Source organism: Neomonachus schauinslandi, chromosome 2 (assembly GCF_002201575.2).
Source record: "Neomonachus schauinslandi chromosome 2, ASM220157v2, whole genome shotgun sequence".
Classification (NCBI taxonomy): Eukaryota; Metazoa; Chordata; class Mammalia; order Carnivora; family Phocidae; genus Neomonachus; species Neomonachus schauinslandi.
Genome location: NC_058404.1, coordinates 130,967,920 through 130,991,907, shown reverse-complemented (window position 1 = coordinate 130,991,907; position 23,988 = coordinate 130,967,920). Strand labels below are relative to the sequence as shown.

General features: G+C 36.7%; 1 pseudogene; it reads left to right on the top strand.

Moving 5' to 3' along the window:
- Positions 1-12,027: 12,027 nt before the first annotated feature.
- On the top strand, positions 12,028-21,174 carry LOC110591401 (annotated as a pseudogene).
- Positions 21,175-23,988: the final 2,814 nt, after the last annotated feature.

The window sequence follows — 23,988 nt, the reverse complement described above, 5'->3', positions numbered from 1 at the left end:
CTGAAAATTCTCAAGTATCTCAGCATGTGCATGGAAAGCATTTTCTTAATTACAGCCTACAAAGAAGAGTTGAGTGAATATATCAACAATTTCAACTTTATTAGCCATAAGATATCATTTAAGATTTCAGCAAAACATTGATCATTTTAAAATATAAAAATAATAAAATTGTATTAAAATATACTTTTCAGAACACTTCAGAGAACATTGTATTGGAGACAGATGCTGCTAAGAAATCCATTTAAAGATGTGAATATGTACCAAGAATATTTATTTTGCTTGTTATCTTTTAATGTTCAGATAGCGAATATAAAGAAGTTTTAAAATTTTTGTCTTAGCTTATACAGATATTTAATTTTTAATTTTTGAAAAAAATTTTATATACTTTTGAGAACGATGTAAAAATTTTTTTTTCACTCTCAGAAATGTCCTGATTTGGACAACAAATAACATGGTCATTCTTCTTAAATCATTTCATTTCCTTGTAACCTGCTCTGTCAGTAGGTGGCAGTCCTGACAATGTCTAAGGGAGAGTCAAGCACATGAGGAAAACCAGTTTAGTGCAGAGAGAGGGGGGAGAGAGAGAGAGAGATGGAGGGAGGGAGAGAGAGGTTATAATTGGATTATAGAGAGAACTGTGGCTTATTTGCAGCCAATCCATCCACTTACCATAGATTCGTATAGAGCTGAAATTAAGCTGCCTGATTCATGCAGACATTTAAAAAATTAGTATAGAAATGTGAAATACTTTTCTAATTTTTTTTCTGTCAGTACCACTTGTCCTATTTTTCTTCTATAGATTGTGTGAAGTTAGACTGAGGCTATGAACTAAAAGGAAAATATGGTGATTTAATTTTCCCAGTATGCTAAGGTTGCGGAAGAATAATGATAAATGATAAAAAAAATTATAAACTTATAGACTGGAACTCAAAATTGTACTTGCTGAGGGTAGAACTGAGAACCCCCAACTTGATCTAGTAGAAAAATGTTTAGTTATTTCTAGAATTAGGGTGAAAATTAAATTCTAGGCAGAATTTCAAATAATATGCATATATTTATGATTTGCAGTCAGGTTGTCAACTGAATGTAATTAGCTCTGAATATTTTTGTACTTATATATTAGGAATTTCAACTATGCTGTTTATGTATTTTATTGACAGGTCGCAGAAAGAATTATTTTGAACTTTAACAGAAACTGAACAGAGGGTTTTTTGGAAGGTGGGTGAGAACAAGTAAGTTGGGTGAAGCTCCCTCCTGTCTCTGCCTTTGTACTGTTACTTTTCCACCTTCTGTGGTCAGGGGAGATGACGGATAGGTTTCCAGAGTACTCCTTTACCTACCAAAAGTGCTAAGGGGAAGTCTAGGGCCAAAAGTGATAAAATATATCTGGAGAGGGAAATCAGAGGATATTTAGCCATTTTTAGTGAAGCATAAAAAACAATTTTCCAGGGCAAAATGGTGGTTATTTGTAATTTGTAATTTTTAGAGGAAGTAGGGGAAACAAAGATTTTTTAAAAATCAAAAGCATAAACTAATCAGATGTGAAAGATCTAGAGATAATAACTTGCCAGAAACCTTAGTCTAAGGTCAGGAAGCAATCAAAAGTATAGGAAGAACCAAGCTAGGAAAAACCCAACCCAGAGCAACACCTTTGTGATGAAGTTAAAAGGAAGTTGACTTGAAACTCAGGTTGGAAGATACTCCAGTTCCATCCTGGTAAAAATATCCAAACTCTACAAGTCAGGGCCCTTTGTGAGATGTCTCAGCCTCTGTTTGTTTCCTAGTTGCTCCCAATAAGCAGACACTTTGGACTGCTTGGTGTTAGACATGTGTCCAGGCTTTCCGACCTCTATAACTGGGTTCTCATACTCCTTCTTCCCTAAACTACCCGCACCACCACTTTGAAGGTGCACACATGCATCATATTCGATCAAATGCATTACTTTTGCCACAAGTCTTTCTCAGATTCCCTCAGCTGGAAGCACTCTTGCCTTTTTCTGAATCCCGAATTTTATTGCTGTACACCTCATTCATCTCTTAGGGCATTCTATTTTGATCGGAACTGTTGATGTCTGCCTTTTCTAGGTTGTAAACCCTTGCATATATAATTTATTGTGCACAAGGAGAGCCAGCCTTGCCAATAAATATTTACAGAATAATTATTATATACATAATTATTAAATTATTATAACTATAAAAATAATGACTAATTAATTGGCATTTTTTTTTCAAGCAGGTCATTGGGCCTCGGGGTCACTAATTTATTTTTTTTATTTTTATATATTTTTAAAGAGTTTATTTATTTATTTGAGAGAGAGGGAGGAAGCATGAGCAGGGGGAGAGGGAGAAGCAGACTCCCAGCTGAGCAAGGAGTCCAATGTGGGACTTGATCCCAAGACCCTGAGATCATGACCTGAGCCGAAGGCAGCTGCTTAACGACTGAGCCACCCTGGTGCCCTCGGGGTCACTAACTTAAAAAAGGTTGCTGAGGACTTGGAAAGCAAATCACAATGGAGAAGGAATTACTTAATAGGTTAAACCTGTTTATGTCATGTTATATGAGACTCTAGATTTGTTTACTTCTACCACATCAGGTTTTTACCATGTAGTAAACTTGAAATGATTGTCTGTCCACTGGATTACAATGGAAGGTTAAAAAAAAGCAGGGTATTTTTTTTTTTTTTTTCTAAGAACAGGAGAACCATGGTCAGTGAAGGAAATATCTTCTCCCTTCTTACCAGAGTGGGGGGAAGTAGGTTACATTATAGAACTGGAAGCCCTCCTATTTTGAGGTTTTCTTTGGGAGCTATGCCATTTTATCATGTGTTACATTGGTGAAAGCATCTAGCACAATGCCTGTGTATAATAGATACTCAATAAGAAAAAATTGTTTACCTTGTTGCATTACCAAATGCCTCTGAAAAAAATTTCTAGTTATAATCATGAGTTATGAAATGAAGTGTTTAAGTCTTTGCAAACCATCAACTGTGAAACAGGTGGAGCTTAATTAGGAGTATAAATGATGCTTATTTCCTGGTGGATAACAGATAAGTCTGCCTATTTTTTTTTTTTTTAGATTTTATTTATTTATTTGAGAGAGAGTGAGAGAGAGATAGAGCATGAGTAGGGGGAGGGGCAAAGGGAGAGGGAGATGCAGACTCCCTGCTGAGCACGGAGCTGGAACCGGGACCATGACCTGAGCCAAAGGCAGATGCTTAACTGGCAGACGCTTAACCACCTGAGCCACCCAGGTACCCCAGCTCTGCTTATTTTTTATAGCTAGAATAGGAAGTAGAAAGTCAAGTTGACAAGTGATTAAGAACTTTGATTTCCTTTAAAACTGGGTTTCTACTGTAAATATTAATATTATAATATTATTAATAACTTTGTAATCAGCCCTCAGAAGTGGTTTTCTTTAAATATAAGAAAATGCATTTAAATATCCACTTAGATATTTTTTCTAGTATCCGAACAGTTGGTTTAGTAAAGGCTTTAAATTGAAATGACAACTTTATATACCAAAAATTAGGATTTGCCAGCACAACCCAGTATTTCTATGGCTTCATGATACAATGCATATGGAAATTATTTAAATATCCTTTAAATCTTTTAATGAGGTCTACTTACATTAAATGGAAGAATCAAAGAAGTTGTAGTATTGTAAATACAAAAATAAAATGAAATAAATTCTAGATACTCTTTGGGTGTAGAATGATTCCACAGCATTTCCCACTTTGGACAGTAGATGTCACCAAAAAGTTAAAGATGCCTGAGTAACAGCCCCTCAGTACACCGAAGTAATTAAGTATTTATTATTTGAATCTAGTTGTGAAAAAAATGTTAGAGGGAGGAAATCTTCTTTATCATAAAACACCCCCCCCCCGCATTGCCTTTATCTCTTAAATGCAATGCTTCCTACTATTGGACAGTTTTAAAGCCCACAAAAGGGCAATGTATTTTATTTCTTTTTCCTGAAAGAAATATTTTACCCTTTCCTGTCACATCTTGAAATTCCACTTACAATGTTTATATGTGGTCTGCAGATGCTAAGAATAGAAAGTTAACTAGTAATTTCTACAAACCTCTGAGATTCTCAGGTGAAAGGTGTTAAATGAAATGTATGCCTAATTGCAATATGTGCCAAATTATCGTATTTTTCTTTTAAGCGGGGGCAGAGGACTCTCCATATACTATCAATAATGCCAACATCATCACGTTTGAATATTGCTGCCTAATAGTCAATTAAGGGTTGCTGGAGCCGCCTCTCTCAGGAGGAGGCAGAGAAAGAGGATGAGGGCCTCACAGCTGCTTTCTCAACTTAGCAAAGGCTGACCAATTCTAACCTTGCACTAATGGTTTGATCCCAAGACAACTGCAAAATATCTCAGCCCCTTGGGCTAAGGAAAGAAAAGCAGGGGTGAGGCTATCCCACCTCCGCATCTTTAGCAGCCATATTGTTTTGAGGAAATCATACTCAGCAGCCACAGCCAAAGGAAAAATTGAGCTATCAATGAGTTAGGCAGCCCTGAAGGATTCCTCTGATGGACCTATTCACAAGACGTTTTATTTGATTTTAATTAATTAATTTTGAGAAAGAGGGTGGGTAGGGGTGGGGGGGGAGAGAGAGAGAATCTTTTTTTTTTTTTAAGATTTTATTTATTTATTCATGAGAGACAGAGGCAGAGGGAGAAGCAGGCCCCCCACAGAGCAGGGAGGCTCATGTGGGACTTGATCCCAGGACTCTGATGTGGGACTCGATCCCAGGGCCCTGGGATCACGACCTGAGCCAAAGGCAGATGCTTAACCGACTGAGCCACCCAGGCGCCCCGAGAGAGAAAATCTTAAGCAGGCTTCACACCTAGTGCGAGCTGAGGTGGCGCGTGATCTCATGACCCTGAGATCATGACCTAAGCCGAAATCAAGAGTTGGATGCCCCACTGACTGAGCCACCCAGGTGCCCCAAGACCTTTTAGATCAGTCATTTTCCCACCAGTTCTGAGTCCTAAAACTCTAAAATAGGTGTCAAATGTGTCAGCTCCATTGTCCCTGGGAACCAAGACAATAACAAAAATGTATGAATTGGTCCAAACTGGTTGCTCCACCGTAAGACATTCCAGTCCAAACTTTTGTCAGCACTGTGTCCACTCAAACATAAATCTATAAACCAGGTTAAGCCCCCAGGCTTTGAGCATCTGACCCTTGCTCTAATACTTGGTTTGGATATTTATGTATAATACTTAGACAAATCATTAACTCGGGACTTTATGAAAACAACCAAAGGATCTATGCAGGCCCACTGAGCTTGCATTCTAATGAATTCATGCAGCAATTTTAACACATAATCATACAGGTAAAATTACAAAGGATATTATATAGGATAAAATTATTAAGGTAAAATTATAAAGGATATGGAGGAAAGTTGTGGTATCATTTCAATTTCTCCTAAGTACTTTGAGATGATTTCTGATGAGAAAACAGTTCTGATTCTGTCTGTATTGCCTTTTTTTTGCTGTCCTTGACCTGCCCTTGTTCTTGTATCCAAAACATTGTCAATTAGTTCAGTACACCATCCTGTCAAAACTCGTCTGCTTGAATTAACAGCACTGACCAAATATTTTATTGGATATAATTTCACAGCACATACATAATGGAAGGATGTTGTTTTGGAAATAAATTGCAATGCAAGTTTAGTTAGAAGACCTTATATTTAACTTGAAATTACCGAATTCCAAAAGAAACCTGAGCAATATTTACTAGTTTTCTCCCCAAATAAGTTAGAACAAACTATGGATAAAAGTTAGATGCAGAATTAGCAGTATTTCTACTTTTGATGATTTTTTTCCTTTTCCACATTCCTTTTTATTTTCTGCAGATATGCAGTTTTATGACAGCTGTTTTTACTTAATATTTATCATATGTTGCTACAGAATTCTCACACATATTTTAATTATTGCCCAATACTCTTCTATTAAGTCAGTAGGCCAAAATTTAATTAACCATTTCCTATTGTTAAATATCTAGGATTTTTTTTTTGTCTAGAATAAATAATTCTACAGTGAGTATAGATATTATTTCTTTTAGATAATCTTTGGGAATATTCCCTGGAGTGAGATTATTGTATCAAAGGATACAAACATTTATATAATTTTTGGAACACATAGTAAAAATGATTTCTAAAATGTTTATCGGTTTATGTATATATGTCACCAGCATGATTACCTTATTTTTCATTTTGCACACTTACTATATATAACGTGTTTTGAAATTTTTAATGTCTAGTTTTAATTCTTCCATTTATTTGTTTACTTATTTTTCCTCCTATGTGTTCAGTTTTTTTTCTTTTTGATATTATATCTTTCCCTGAAAATATTTCATTAGTTTTTTCCTCTTTATTTTAGTTATGACATATTTTATTATAAAGAAAGGATAGTTAATACATAGAAGAATCTGTCTTTTCCTTTGTGGTATCTTTTTTCTATATTTTTTTATCAAGATTGTAAATGAGACCACTTTCCTCCAAGGTCTTTGTTAATTAGTTTATATAATTCTTCCTGGCAGCCAAGCTGTGGGTAACGTCCCTATTTAGTTATTAATCTACTGGCGTTGCAGGGGAGGCATGTGATAAAAATTATCTTTAATAATTCTCATTAACTTTGAAACACTTGCTACAAATAAACTATTATTTATTGTCTTAACTAATTTTGTTGGGAGTAACTAAAAATAAAAACTTGCTAATAATTGGAAGTACAGCAAATTTCAAGACAGTGTGCTCAGCTCTGTGAATTTTAGACAGTATTTTTTTCCCTTTAACTTATTTTAATATCCAACTCTAAATACCAAGGAACCAATTTGTCTGAAGTTTTTTTCCCCCCATGTAACAATACTAACCATTGCTCTACAGAACATATAATTTGTCTTAACCAAAACCAGCTAATTTCCAAGAGTAGTTTCTAATTGGTTATTTAAAAGGTTAACATTTGCTTTCAAGTTGATTTGCTCTTTTTTCAAAAGACTGCTTGACACCACATGACTTGTGAATTTTTTGTTTGTATAGATACATCTGGCCTTAGAATATTGCAGTTTATGGATCAAAGAGTGCTATTTTTCCCTTATGTAAGAAATTGAGAAGATGAAATGCTATCATCGGCTTCATAAATATGGAACATATCTACTACCCCACTCAGAAGTCATGAAATATTTTCTGCAGAAAGAGATTTACTACAATTTGCTGAGTGTTCACAACCCTCCCAACAACAATATTAATCTCTCAGGCTTAGCATACTCACTCAATAGACTAAAATTGACTGAATATTTGCCTTCTTCATACATTTCAGGATTAATTTCCTTCTTCTTGGTCTTCCTCTGTAACATCTAGTGATCTCCAAATCAAGAGATAAGAGAACACCGCGTGTGCATGGAAGAGACATTTCTTAAAGCTCACTACAAATCGAGGCAACAGAAAGCACACCACAAATTCGTGGAAAGGCTTGACAGAATCATTGCATTTCTCATTAGTGCCTCTGCCCATTACCTATTAGGACCACTGCCTGCTTCACATTAGGCCCACCCTGATTTATTCTAAGTCCTATACCTCACAGAATGGTGTTTATTGTCATGGTCATTATAAGCCATTATTATTTGTTCCTAGAGTGCAAATGAGCATTTTTCCTTTTAATTCCTCTCTGGAAAAGCACCCCAAGGGAATGATAATTTGCAAAAAAAAAAAAAAAAAAAAGATCACATGATTTTTTTGCCTAGTGAGTTTAAATTTAATTTGGGGCTTTGTAAAGGAAAGGCTAAAGGGACCCGAAACTTACAATGGTTAATTCTAACTGATCATATCAAGGACATTTCATACTCATAGATGACAGAATCTCAGGGTCAGAAGGTATCTAAAGGGTCTTCTGCTCAAGTCACACTAGTCTCAGGAGACTGCTGTGAGAAAAGAGAAAGATCTAGCAAGGAAAACAAGGTGTCAGTCCGTGGGAAAGGCCTGAAATGGGAAATAGGATGGCATAAAGGAATGGAGAAGTTCCAAGTGTTCAGGCATCAATTTCAACATATTACAAGGAAATCCTTGTAAAAATGCATTCCTTTGTAAGGCTCCTGTGAGATTTGTTTCTTTGGTATTGTAGTGAAATTGTTAGTGAAGTGAAAATGTTGTAAAAACAAGGTGATCTACAGCTTGGTATAAATACTGAACCCCCTAAAACATCATAGAGAGAAAGAGTACAGGGTTAAGGGTGATATGACAGATGTTTCATGCTGGTAATTTTGTTTGATGTTGAAATTGCTTCTTTTTGTTTTGTGAGTGATACCTTCATCTGCCAAACTGCTGATTCTTACAAAATGGCAACATTCCAATATTATCCTTCAAAAACTGAAATCACTCTTTTTTCCATGAGGAAATCCTCTCTTAAAGTCTGGAATTCATATTCAAGGAGCAGTCAGTTATGTCTGCACAATTCTTGGTAGTCCTCTGATTAACTATGCTGGATACATTGGAATTATGTGTTATTACCTTTTAGTTATTATTGGAAAATTCAAGGAGAAGCTGGAACACTTTGTCTCTTTAGCAGTTACGTGTTTGGTCTCTCATGACTATGACTAATAATATATTCTCAATTTAGAGCATCTTTTTCCAGGAAAATGGTTTAGGAAATATATAGCCAGAATATGTGATTCTTTTTTGGCTGTTCTTCCCATTGCAGTATTTTAGGATTATCACTAGTGTTTGCCTGTGATTCAACAGTGTGTTCCTTCAGGCAATTGAACATCATAAAATCTGGACACATTTTTCATACTTAAAAAGGATCTTATCTTGCTTTCACGTGAAAACCTCTTCATTTCTCCTTGGCTTTGTTAGCCTTCGAAATTAGTGTCCAGCCCCTAAATATAGCAGGGCTTGCTTTCTGTTCTGCCAATTACCATGATCTGAATCTCTTCTACACTCCTTCTAGTACACTATTAAAGTACATTCCCAAATCTACCTACAAATAGCCACTGTATACCTCCTTTTTATTTTATTTTTTTATTTTATTATTTTTTAAAATTTCTACTATACTTTCTTTGCTGCATTTAGAGGTATATTTGTTGTAGGTCTTTAACCTATCTTTTTTTATTATTATTATGGTCAGTTAGCCACTGACATCATTAGTTTTTGATGTAGTGTTCAATGATTCATTAGTTGCATATAATATACAGTGCTCATCACAACATGTGCCCTCCTCAATACCCATCACCCCAGCTACTCCATCCCCCTCCCCCGCCCCTCTGAAAACCTCAGTTTGTTTCTCAGAGTCCATAGTCTCTCATGGTTTGTCTCCCTCTCTGATTTCTCCCCCTTCAGTTTTCCCTCCCTTCCCCTATGGTCCTCTGTGCTATTCCTTATGTTCCACATATGAGTGAAACCATATGATAATTGTCTTTCTCTGCTTGACTTATTTCACTTAGCATAATCTCCTCCAGTTCCCTCCATGTCGATGCAAATGGTGGGTATTCATCCTTTCTGATGGCTGAGTAATATTCCATTGTGTATACCTCCATTTTAAAAATCTTCTTCTGTATTTCCTGTTTGTGGAATAAAAATTAAGTCTTTATCTACCTTCAGACTGCTGATTTCTGCTGATCTTGAAAGGCCCAGCTCATGTATAATTTCTATGGTCTTATCTTTAACCATTCCAGTCGTAAGTGGTTAAATTCTTTTCACTAGATGTAGTTTGAATACATACTATATATGAGACATTAGACTAGGCTCTGATAGAAGGTTTCATGGAGGAGATGTCATTTAGAAGATGCCTTCAAGGATGGGTAGAATGTGACAGGCAGATTTTTTTTTGAAAAGCTTTTTGGGTGGACGTAACAGAGCAAAGTTACCTTTGAGAAAGTCTGTAGCCTGTTATGTTAGAATAGTCAATAAACCAGACAGGTACAGGACTTATGAAGGGGAATGATGAGTAAAAATGCTGAGATGGTAGGTTTAGGCTAGGTCATGGAGAGTGATGCATACACACACACAAACACAGATATGCATATATATAATTTTTAAAGCAATCTCAAACGTAAAAATTTCAAAAAGTTGCAAGTTTAGGACCAAGAACTTTTATTGTCTTCAACCATTGGAGACTAAACTTGTTCATCTGACATCTCATTGCCCCATACACTTTAGTATGCCTTTCATATAAACAAAGACATTCTCCTACACAACCATCCAGTATCCAAATGTGAAAAACCATCTAAATATGAAAATAAACACAACTATGTATTTCATCCTTATACCTCGTTCAAGTTTCTCCAGTTTTTTTTTCAGGATTATCCTATAAAGCACAAGAACCCTGTTTAAAAACATGTTTTGTTTTGTTTTTCTGGTTATTTCAAAGGCCCACATAGTCCCTTTAAGGGTCCGTGTGTAGTACTTCAGGAAAGATGTATTTAGCTTGGCCCTGAGAAACTTACTTTGGTCTCAAACCACTCCAGCATTGTGTTCCTCGTGTATCACAACATTTTCTCTGTAAGATCAATTTCTTTTTCTTATAGGAATTCTCTCCTGATGACTTTTATAGGAGACCATGTGATTTTGACTAGACAACAAAGCGAGGACACTTCTGCGTGGTCTCTCTGCTCCGAAGCCAGGTGATGAAACCTTTCTCTGGAGGCTGTGCAGGTGGGCTCTTGGTCAGTTCCACTAGTCCTCTAGATGAGTCTGTGTGTCTGAACCTCCATGCTGACAGCACAGAAAATCCTCTGCCCCACATTTAAATCATCTGGATCCAAGGTTTGAAATTTTAAGCCACCTGGTTTATAATTTCCATTTAACCAGAATTGTGGGATAAATATTCAATCAGGAAATTATGCTAGAGAAAAGACTATTAAAGAATGTTCTTTATTATCTTCACTTCCCTACTCCAGAGTTGCCACGGGCCTATACATGACTTAATCTTAGTGTTGATCTTAATTGGTCTGTGAAATACACGCAGGAAGGTGCTCACCTGACAGCCCAGAATAGAGGTGAGCCTCTTCCAAATGTGGTCTCTACATTCACAGTAGAGTCTCAGCAGGGCCTTTGTCGGGAACAAGTCAGTCTGGGTCTTTTGGTGGGACTTCAGATCATTCAGATTTCTATTTCAACCAGGGAAATGTTCTCATCTTGCTAGGAATAAATCTTTAGGCCAGAAAATTATTTTTATTTCATTTTCATTTTCAAAATTAAAATAATGCTCAGCATAATTTAAAATTTCAACTGTCTTAAAACATTCGAGGACTAATTGTATCGAGCTAAATAAATCTAAAGCTGTGTCTCTCTGCTGTAGTTACACTTGGGCTATGACATTTCTATTCTATTCATGATCTTATATATTTCCTTACTTTCACCTGATTCTGGTGGAAAATGTATGTGGAAGCATCACGGATTTCACAGTGGAATTTTATTAGATTCTGTGGCTGTCGCTTCTCAATGCCTCATTAGTGAAGAGGTGGCCTTTTTGAAGCTGGCTGCCAAGCGTCCTGCTGATTTTATTCCCTGCTGGCATGATTGGATCTTGACAAGGGCAGGAAGGAAAAGAAAGGAAAGCTATCTGTGACCCAGAGGACTGTGACTTTTGGGGGAAAATGTTCCCAATGGGACCTTCCTGACTGAACTACCAAATTTGTATGCATGTTAAAATAACATTGGATTCACCTTTCAAAGTAGATCATTATTTGTAAATACAGATGTGAAACATAAGCTTCTGCTTATGTTTACAGCATGTATAAAGACTAATGCAGAAAAGAATGAGAATATTCCCATTTTATCTATCTTGTAGGGAGAAGAGGTGCTTAATTGGGATTCACAGCAAGAAATTTAAGGAGCAGAATTTCCCATGTATTTATCCAATCTCTTGTTTCAGGGTGATGCCCTTCCATCACCGCATACAAGTGTTCCCACCCTTTGATATGTGCTAGTAGAATATTTGGTCATAGCAATAGTAAAATATGTTTCTTGTTTTACTTTGTTAAAAGGAAATGCATCACCTAATGTACTAGTTCTGGATGAAGCTTACAGGTTTACAGGGAATTCCTGATAAGAGTGTTAACAATGAATTCCATGGTTACTTAAAGGTGAGCTTAAGCTTTGATCTTAAAATGCATACCAGATGTTCCCACTAAAGTATTTTGACTTCTTTATTTTTTCAGTTATATTAAAAAAGGTAAGTTACACCTTAAATATAGAAAGACCCACTAAAGCAGACATTCCTATTATTGGAGTTCTAGTTCGATCACTGAATTCTTTTCCTTCACATCACTAAATAGAGCAAAAGTATGAGATACCTTACATAACTTACAACATGGGTTCTAACCCATCAAAGGATCACCATGTAGATTGTAAATGGAATCTCTAGAAGATGAATGAGTAGTTCTGTGTATTTTTTGATGTATCTATAGTTAAACATTTAAGTGTAGCAAGTTAAACCTCGAAGTCAGAGTTCCCTCTGCTGCCAAGTGAAGATAATAGTAACTGTTATGTCTGCTTCTGTGATTTGTACTGATGATCATATGAGAAATGTTTATAGAATTAACTCATAAATGACGAAGCATTATAAATATGTGCATGATTCTTATTACTATTATTTAGATTTATAATTACTTGAAGTCTCCTTTTTTTTCTGTAAAAAATTAGAAACTGTACAAAACTAATGATTTAGTATCTGTGAATGGAATTAGTCATAAATTCGCCACAGTCCTTCCCTTTCCTGCTCATGGTCCAGTAGGGATGACCACCGGTAAGAATGTGCTGTGGTAGGTGCTGAGATGCGGAGCGTACGGGTATTGGGACAACAAGGCAGCTGAGGAGTATCTCCTTCTTCATCTTCCACATAGCAATTCAAACTGGTTGTTAAGAAAATATATGGGACATCAAACTTTCCCTTTGAAAAGCCATTTTTTTATTCTAGGGAAAGCCTAGGTACATTATATTATCCCATTTCCCTTTATTTTCTTTATTTTAAAGAAAAGCTGTCAAAGGAATTTTAAGTAACCTAAATAGATTTTGAAATTTCCCTTTAAACCTTCTTCATAGCTTTCTTAACAACTACTTTTAAGACTTTGCTAGTTTTAAAGCTATTCAATGAGAAGGACACCTAAAAAAAACCCAACTTTGGAAGCTATGAACATATATCTCTTGTATGGGAGGGAAAAGTTTCCCTTGATCTTCTTAGGGTCTCTTGCTGGGTCTGAAAATTAAACTGACAAAGACAGATTTACAGGAGAAAAATATATACGTCGACTTCATGTAAGTTTCACGTGACACAGAAGTCTTCATAAGGAAGTATAGGCCCAAAGAAACAGTTAAATGTGAGTATTTTTATGCTATGTTTGATGAAGAGTGGACAGTCCTGTAGAAATATGACAGGTCAAAGGGTATGAAGTAAGTGTAGCAAATTGGGGGAAATTTAGCAGGGCGTTTGCTCAAATTTGCCTTGGTGTCCCTTTGTCTTCTGACGTAGCCAATGAGGTTTATCCGAGTCGTGATTATTGCTAATTGAAACCTTTGTCTTCTGAGATAAGAATGTTCCTTTCCTCCGGGTATGGGGGGCCACCTCACATGAAGTTTTTATGACCTGTTTCTGAGGAGAAGGGCAAGGGGGAAGGTCAGAGCGACTTTCTTGCTTCTGTTATTTTCTCACATTTCTTCTGCTTAAAATAGTCAGTATTCCAAGGCACCCTATTTTGGGGTAACTTGTGCTAAGCCCCATCACTCTGAGTAGAAGCAAAGAATTTGAGGCTGAAAATGTACCTCCCAACTCAGTCTTTAAGAAAATCAGTCCCATTTCCATCTATTTTACTTCTATCTTTGGAGCATTTATCAGTTTTCTGCTGGCTATTGGAGGAGGGGATGGGAAGCGTGCAGGAAATAACAGCATGCTGTAAGGCCCCTCAAGGGCCTTAGTTTTTGTATTTGTAGAAATGGATATTAGCAGTGTAAAACAGAGGACCATAGAAAGTATGTAATGATGTATTTAACTGAATATAACCAAGTGCTAATTCAATTTAACCAAGTGTTTATAGGCAACTAGTGTTACAACAGCTATCTATACAGATTCATTTTGATCTAAATTGTAAAATAATTAAAATTTATTTTTGCTATCTTTCCCTTCTATCAATATTTTGCATACTTACTTTCCCTGTTCCTCCCCTACTCTTAACTTTTACTTAGATCTTTTAGTGATCAGAATGAATCGGGCTAAATTTCCAGTATGATGGCCAACATTTTGCTCTGGTCTCCTCTTCCTCCTGATGCTCCTTTTTTGTCAAAGAGCTTTTTTCCCCCCATTTTATAACTACAAATTTGGAAAATAAGAAACTGAAACTTTTACACATTTAATTCAAAAATTTTAATAAAGTGATAGTTCTGGATATTTCCAAAACCATTCAGTGAAATATGAAAATGCTACTGCTGAGATTTTGTTTTCATTAAACCTTGCTAAAAGTTGCTTATATTGTACTGCCACATAAAATTGTCCCACTGTGTATTAAAGGCAACGTAATATGGGCAAAATTGCAGGCTTGTAATTCCAGTTTTTAAATTAGACAAGAAAAAAAATACCCTTCTGCATTTGTAATGAATGTATATCATTATACTCTATGTTCCATTTCCTTCCTCTTTTATCCAGACACCTCCAGAGAATTCTTCAGACTCTTGCTTTTCCTTTTTTCCTACTGTAAAACAACATGCCCTGTTTTTGAAGAGACTTTTTATGGGATAATTTTAAACCTATTTTTTTCCAATGGGACAGTGAATGCATTGGTGCTTTCTCTATTCAGTTTATCTCTTGTTTACAGGTTTATGGGAAATGAGATTATCACCATTTTCAATCCTCTCTGTGTTGTAGTTTCCTTGACGACCAACAGAAATCCTTTACTGATTTAGTAATGGTGAATGGAAAGGTTGAACTGAACTAAAAGTAGGGAGAAATCAAGCAGTTTCTAGGTCATTCCTGAATTTATTCATTAGGTAGTAAAATGGCTAAACTCTACATTTTAATATGTTTGTATATGATATTAATCTCACAATGAAAAACTGCTTTCCGGAACCGTTATGCATTACTCAAAATTCCCTTTTTAATTAACTTACATGGCATAATTTTCTACAATCATGTAACAGTTTTATAGGAAACTAAAAGAGATAGCCTTCCCTCCTTCACTTATTTATACTATGTCGTTATTTACTTGGGAAGAAAAGATCATGAACCTTCTGGGCTCAAGATTTATTGCTCTATAAAGACTTTCAAAGAAATACATCCTCTAATTTTGGGAAGAGTGTGGTTCATATCACAGAATTAGAATCTTGTCAGGTACTTTCCTGTTTTCGAATTTTACCAAATAGTTGACTGAATCATGTCATAAATGCAGTGATCACAAATTCTGTAAAACTCATAATGTCTTGATCACTAATTATTTCATTTATAATGTACGCCTTAGGTTTCTACCATGTTTAAAATTCTGTATTTGTTTTTGTTGTGTTGTTGAAACAGTAACAATTAGGTGCTACACAGTCTTATTAATATGAGGTGACTCCAACTAGCATAAAAATGACACAAATCATTATATTTTAGGAATAAAATAATAACACTAGTTTCCAAGCTCCATAAGGGAAGGGAGCATATCTGCCTTATTCACATTTGTTCTCAAAGGGTTTTTGGTACAGTGCCTGACATTTGAGAAGGGTTGAGAAAATTTTTTCTGAGTGAATGAATGGAAGGATTTTTATCCAAAACATCATAACTAGACTCCTATATGTTCTATAACTGGAAGGCTTTCCCCCTATATGGACTGGAATAGAGCCAAATACCATGCAAACACATATATATTCCATCAAGAAAAGAAAAATACTACAAAGGTTTTTAGAATACAAAGGGTTTTGTCTACAGGACTACTAATCATTGTAACCTGGTAAAGATTGTGTTACTTTACTACCCAAAATATTAAAGGAATGAATTACTTGTTTTAAAATAGCTGATGTCTATGAAATAATTAAATATATTTCACTGGCTATCATCAGCTTTTTTGCATATTATTTTCTTAGGAAATACTAAGTCCATGCACAAAAGCATATGTACAGGTCTTAATAGCATTAGGTTAGAAACATCAGGGCTGATGTTTTAGATTTGTTCTGTCATAAGGTTTAATCAACATTAATCTCTTCCTTTTAAGTTATTATTTTTGAGCAAAGGACTTAGAAATTAATTAAAATGGATTTGTGTTTGAACTACAAGAGCAACATTAGGAAAATTTTATGGGAAAAATGCCATTAAATTTAGCTAAAGGACTTAGCTTTCCAGGGCACTTTACGCTGCCTTTTTAATGAATGACCCACTGAGATTTAATTTATACCAGCTCTGCTGTGCTGTCACAAGCAGCCATTATGTCTCTAAAGCATGAAGTTAATGAAATAATGCCTATGTGGAGTTGGTTATTACGTGCACAGAGATTTTTTTTTCTTGTTTAAAGCTAATTAACATGAAAGACAACTTGACCATTTTAAATGAAATGAGAGAGAAATGAGAGTGATATGTCCACAATGAGGCAGACAATGGAAATTTTAGCTGTCAAAGAAAAGTGGAAACACACAAACACTTCAAATTATGCTAACTTTGAGAAAAGAATCATCTCTTCAGGGAATTTTTAAACCAAATAGTGTCAGCTAAAATAACCTATTCTTTACCAAAATTTAGCCTAATTCTCTATTTATATTGTGTATGTGACTCATGATGTTATAACATTAGTTTGGAAAACTGGCAAGAAATCCACTGAAGATAAAGGAGCACATAAATGGAAATAATGTTTAGATGTGTAAGAACACGTCTCAATGTAGCCTTTTATATCTGGGTCTTAGAAGAGGTCTTAAAGGGTCCTTGGAAATGCTGAAATGGAGAAACAGTCACAAGAAATTTTATTTTTTTAAAGATTTATTTATTTATTTGAGAGAGTGAGAATGAGAGAGAGAGAGAGAGAGAGAGTACATGACGGGGGCAGGGTTAGAGGGAGAAGCAGGCTCCTCGCTGAGCAGGGAGCCCGATGCGGGACTCAATCCCTGGACTCCAGGATCATGACCTGAGCCAAAGGCAGTCGCTTAACCAACTGAGCCACCCAGGCGCCCCAAGAAATTTTATTTTTATGTGTCCCTTATTACGGGGCTGATAGATTCGTCCTAATAAAGACTTGAGAGCAAAGCTTTCTCAGCCTCTGAATTCTGGAGCACCTCAGTTTTCGCTCAGAGTTGGAGTTAGGAGACCACTAAAAATGTTTCAAGTTCTTCCATAAAAGGAAGCTAAAAGTAAAGGTGAAAATTCCTTTGGGATGCCCAGAGAGTTGTGAACTCCTATAGTGACACAAATCATTATATCTTAGTCATTTTATTTTAGGAATAAAATAATAACACTAGTTTCCAAGCTCCATAAGGGAAGGGAGCATATCTGCCTGATTCACATTTGTTCTCAAAGGGTTCTCGAGTTTTACCGAATAGTTGACTGAATCATGTCATAAATGCAGTGATCACACATTCTGTAAAACTCATAATGCCTTGATCACTAAATATGTCATGTATAATATACGCTTTAGGTTTCTACCATGTTTAAAATTCTGTATTTGTTAGGGGGGACAAAAAAGTCTCCTGGCACCAGTGTTAGAATCAGATTTCTGGGTCCCACCCCAGTTGGTAGGTCTGGCCCAGGAGTCGATACCTCAGGTGGGGTTCTGAGGCAGGTGGTCTTCACCCTACTTCTTAAGAAACACTGGCCTAGAAGCAATGCTAAGGAGGTCAGAGTAACTTGGACACTATCCAACACTGATCAAAATTTATATAATTTGTGATGGAAATAAAGCTCTCCTCCAAATTCTGTTGCTCCTTCTCCAAGCCACAGAGTAAAGAAAAGGAAGTGATGGCAGAGAAAGAAACAGAAGCAGTTAATGAGACTGCAGGACCTCATCTGGAACTAAAGCACCTACCAGTTGGAAAGAAAGAGCCTCACACACTACGAATTAACAGAAACAGTAACGGTACCACAGGTGGATTAGGGCTCTAACAAATATTAGGTAGAGTACTTGGGTCAAAATCTTTGAAGCTTTTATCCTGCTGTGTAATGGTGTCAGGTTTGATACAGCTTGGAGGAAATTTACCCTTGAAAGCACTTAAATGATACTAATCTTTTGTTTGTGTGTTTGTATTAAAAAAAGGAAGATGGGGCGCCTGGGTGGCTTGGTTGGTTAAGCGGTCTGCCTTTGGCTCAGGTCATGATCCCAGAGTCCTGGGATTGAGCCCTGCCTCAGGCTCCCTGCTTGATGGGGAGTCTGCCTGTCCCTCTCCCTTTGCCCCTCCCTCCCCCTCGTGCTATGTCTCTTGCTTTCTCTTGCTCTCTCTCAAATAAATAAATAAAATCTTAAAAAAAAAAAAAAAGAAAAAGGAAGAAAGTTGATATAAGACACCTTCCTGAATTGTCACAAAAAAGTGGAACCACTTTAAATTACATGCATACAGGGGCACCTGGGTGGCTCAGTCGTTAAGCGTCTGCCTTCGGCTCAGGTCATGATCCCAGGGTCCTGGGATCGAGCCCCGCATCGGGCTCCCTGCTCGGCGGGAAGCCTGCTTCTCCTTCTCCCACTCCTCCCCTGCTTGTGTTCCCTCTCTCGCTGTGTCTCTCTCTGTCAAATAAATAAATAAAATCTTTAAAAAAAATTACATGCATACAAGTATCATAATATGTCCTTGGCATTTTCTCTCTAAAGTACACCTAATGCACAAAATTTTTTAAATTACCTGCATATCATGTATCAAATACATGCTTTTGGATAGTTTCATCCCACATGCTTTTAAATGTTGACTTGTCTTTTATTTTTTCAATATAGTTTTTTATTTTGGAATACTTTTAGATTTTCAGAAAAGTTGCAAAGATAGCATGGAGGGTTCATAAACCTCTCAGTTCTCCTCCTGTTAACTTCTTACACAACCTGGACACGTTTATCACAACTAAGAACACTAGTGCATTATGATTAATTTGAACTACAGGATTTCACTGGTTTTTCCACCAATATCTTTTTCTGGTCCGGGACCCAATTCAGAATACCATATAGTATTTTGTCATCATGTCTCCTTTCATCTTCTCTTGTCTGTGACAGTTTCTCAGTCTTTCCTTGTTTTTAATGACTTTGAAGGTTTTGAGGAGTATTGATTAGGTATTTTACAGAATGTCCTTGAATTTGAGTTTGTTCTTATGTTTTTCTCATGATTGGACCAGGGTCAGGAGTTTTGGGGGAGAATACTACATGATCAAGTGCTATTTTCACCATATCATATCAGAGGGTACATATTATTAACATGATTTATCACCAGTGATCTTAAAGTTGATTAGCTGGTCAAGGTACTGTTTGACATATTTCTCCACTGTAAAGTTATTTTTCCCTTTCCCTATTCTAGTTTTTGGAAGCAAGTCACTAAGTCCACCCCACCTTCAAGGAATAGGGGAATTAGACTCCATTTTCTAGAGGGGAGAGTATCTACCTAAATTATTAGAAATTCTTCAGTGAGAAAGATTCATCTCTTTTTCTCCATTTGTTTATGTCTGTATAGACTCATAGATATTTATTTTATACTTTGGATTATAATCCAACACTACATTAACTATTTGTGTTGTTCACATTGTTCTCGCTTTGATCACTGTGACCTTTCAGGTTGGCTCCTTTGTCCTATAACATGCCCTCCCCCTCCTTTTCCTTAATAATTCCTTACTTCCTGGCTCTGTAAGATGTCACAGGTCCACCTTGCATTTGCCTGCCCCATCCATGAAATCAGTTGGCTTTGATTTTTAACCTCATAAAAACAATGAGTAAATGTATTTGGTTTCCTGTTTATAATACTTTGTGCAATAACATGAATGCTTTTGGGGATCCTGATGGTACAGGCCAAGAACAAAGCAGCATTTTGCTAGGTGCATTGCACTGGACAAAATGTAATGAATGCTCTTAACTGGCCTGAAGACACTGTTAGGAAAATGATGAAAGAGACACTTTCAGATGGATTGCACATTTTCCTTTTCACTTCCTGTGATTATGTAGAAATAGTCTGGAGAGAACACTGTGGGGAAGGGCGGTGGTTTTGTTACCAACCTCACACAAAATCAGGCTTGACCTTGTTCTTTGTTTTTTTTCCCAGCAACCTGAGTTTCCATGGTAAACAACATTGGCCCCAGACTCAAAACAGCTGGGAACGATCTTCAGCAAAAAAATAAAGAGAATAATTTATTGCTTTATTCTTTCTCTTCCCCTCATCTCCCATTATTACTTGATTAACATGTATTAAAACTTCTGTTTCTTCCATTATTTCAGCCAACAAACCCAACTCCTTGATGTTCTTATCTTTCTCAGCATGTTGTGTGAGAGTCCATTTAAAAAGTGCCTTCCAGGGTGCCTGGGTGGCTCAGTTGGTTAGGCGACTGCCTTCGGCTCAGGTCATGATCCTGGAGTCCCCGGATCGAGTCCCGCATCGGGCTCCCTGCTCGGCAGGGAGCCTGCTTCTGCCTCTGACCCTCCCCCCTCTCATGTGCTCTTTCTCTCGTTCTCTCTGTCTCAAATAAATAAATAAATAAAAAATCTTTAAAAAAAATAATAAAAATAAAAAGTGCCTTCCAGGGCCTGGTCACTGAGCCGCCCCTGAGGACTCTGCAGCCTCCCGCTGAGCCCCCCGGCTTCCCCAAGCTCCTTGCCCCCGCACCCCCCTGCTCCTGCCTCCAACCCCTGCCTTCCACAGGCCCTTTCCACAGAGGAAAAAGAATCCTAAGTCAGCTATCCAGATTCTCCACTCTTTCTATCCCTTTGCTGATGCAAATAAGGGTGATGATCTGTTTCCTGCTGGCACTGAGGGTTATATCCATAGAAGAATTCAACAGAGAAACGGTAGGAAGACGCTTACTAACTGTCCAAGGAATGGCTGGTGATCATGACAAAAAGAAACTAGTGAAGGCATTTAAGAAGAAATGTGCCCCCAGTGGTACTGTAATTGAGCATCCAGAATGTGGAGAAGTAATTCTGCCACAGGGTGACCAGTGTAAGAACATAGGCTGCTGTCTCCTAGACATCGGACTGGCTAAGGATGATCAGATGAGGTTCGTGCATTTTAAGCGCTTTTGGCTCACTAAGCGTAAGTGAGAATTTCCCTGCAATGAGTAGAATTTCCCTTCTGTCCCTTGTCACAAGTTTGAAAACCTCATAGCCTGTATAATGTAACCATTCGGGGTCTGCTTTTAACTTGAACTAGTATAACTCCTTGTTGCAATAAACTGAAAAGAGCCATGCCAAAATAAATAAATTAAAAAAAAATAATAAATAAATAAAATTGAAATAATAAAATAAATAGTACTTTCCTATAATGGTTTTATCTAAGGAAGATAGGGAGGTATTGCCTCCGATAGGTATTAGGAAAAACAAGCAAATGAGCAAGTGAGGTAAAAATACCTCTGAACAGCAAAGGAAGCCATCAACAGAATAAAAGGCAACCCACTGAATGGTGGAAAATATGTGCAAGTCATATATCTGATAAGGGGTCAATATCCAAAATATATAAAGAACTTGTAGAACTCAATAGCAAAAAACAATCCAATGAAAAATTGGGCAGAGGAACTGAATAGACATTTTTCTAAAGGAGACATTCAAATGACCAACAGGTACATGAAAAGGTGCTCAACATCACTAATCATCAAGGAACTGCAAATCGAAACCACAATGAGATATCCCTTCACACCTGTTAGGATGGCAGTCATCAAAAAGAGAAGGGATAATAAGTGTTGATGAAGATGTGGAGTAAAGGTAACACTTGTGTGCTGTTGCTGAGAATGTATATTGGCGCAGCCACTATGGAAAACAGTTTTTTGATTTTTAATCAAAAAATTAAAACTAGATCTACCATATGATCCAGCAATCTCACTTCCGGGTATATATCTGAGGGAAATGAAATCATTACCTTGAAGGGATAGCTGCACCCCCATGTTTAGTGCAGCATTATTTACAATAGCCAAGACATGGAAACAACTAGATATACACATATATATGTGTATATGTATATTTAGCATGTGCATACATACACACAATAAAATATTAAATATTTTATAACATTTATATTTATAATAATAAAATATTATTCAGCCATAAAAAAAAAGGAATCCTGCCATTTGTGACACATGAAGTGATCTTGAGGGCATTATGCTAAGTGAAATAAGTCAGAGAGAGAAAGATGAATACTAAATATGTGGAATCTAAAAGTGATGAACTCACAGAAAAAGAGAACAGATTGGTGGTTGCCAGAGGTAGAGGAAATGGGTGAAGGTAATAAAAAAGTACAAGTTTCCAGTTATAAAATAAGTAAGTCCTGGATGTAATGTCCAGCATGAGGGCTATAGTGAACAATACTCTATTGTATATTTGAAAGTTGCTAAGAGAGTAGACCTTAGAACTTCTCAATGCAAGAAAAAAAATTGTAACTATGTGAGGTGATGGATTTTAACTAAACTTACCCTGGTAATGATTTCATAATATATACATGTGTTGCATCATTATGTTGTATACTCTAAGCTAATACAATGTTATTTCAATTATATCTCAATAAAATTGGGGAAAAAAAACCACTCTGACTTTTCCCTAAATTATCTTACAACAAACACCAGACCTTGAAAGAAGCCATTTATGCTGGAAAGCCCACAGTGATTAGTTGGGGTATTTACATGTGTAGAAGGACATATCACTGTCAAAATATATTCATGAAACTAAGGTTCTGGAGCTGCCTGAAATAGAGCTCTCGGAACATTTATTTGATCTCAACACATAGTACTTGAGATTGTCAGATAATTTCTCCGTAAAGATTTTGTTTTCTCTAATATTCTTTCAGTTGTCCTGATTGTGTTTTGGATAAAGGCAATAATTAGGTGGTTGGACTAGATTGCAAGGTCTGTTTCAAATTGTTGGGAAACACAAACACAAAACCAGATTGTCATTACTATGGCACTAGTAGAAGTGGGTTTTAGTTACAGAAATAGACTATGACTTTGTGGTCTCAAATGGCACTGCAGAGATGTGTCAGCAAAAAAGGAAGAAGAACAGGGGCACCTGGGTGGCTCAGTCAGTTAAGCATCTGACTCTTGTTTTGGATCAGGTCATGATCTTATGGGTCGTGATCCCATAGGTTGTGATCTCATGGGTCATAATCTCATGGGGGGTCATGAGATCTAGCCCTGCATTGATCCTCTGCTCCCTCTGCCTCTCCCCCCACTCGTGTGCAGGCGTGCACTCTCTCTTTCCCTCTCTCTCTCCAAAATAAATAAATATATATATTTTTTAAAAAGGTAAGAAAAACAATGCACTGATCATTCCTTTAGACAAGTGATTTTCAAACTTGGCTGTACATTAGAATCACCTGAGAAACCATGAAAAAAGTAATGATGACTGAGTTATAACATCTTCATGGGTCCAGGCATTGGCATCTTTTAAGTCTTCCTAGGTTATTACAATGTGTATCCAATGTCATAGAACAATAATTGTCAAATTTTAGTGAACATTTAAAATATCTGGATAGTTTGATAACAGTGCAGATTCTTGGTCCCAAGAAACCAATGCTAGTACTCATATTTATTGATCAGGTGTGGCATCCAGGAATCTACATTTTAAAAAGCAAGTCCTCAAATGCTTTGGTTCTTTGTATAATACTTTAATCTTAACTGCCACAACTGTTTGTGATACCAGTTAAGGTTGTGGCAACAGCCAAGCCCTAGACGTCCCCGCTACCGAGAGCTGGACAAAACTCAGTGGAAATGTTTGGTTTTCTTTGCATGCTCTGAGGTCTCCTTATTTCATTATGCCTTCCTCATCAGCTAGATAACTCATCTTTTAACATTCAGCTTTTTGTTACCCACTCTTGAAATACCCTGGTTCCTGCAAACTCCCTCTTTCTCTGCCCTTGTGTCCCTATGCAAT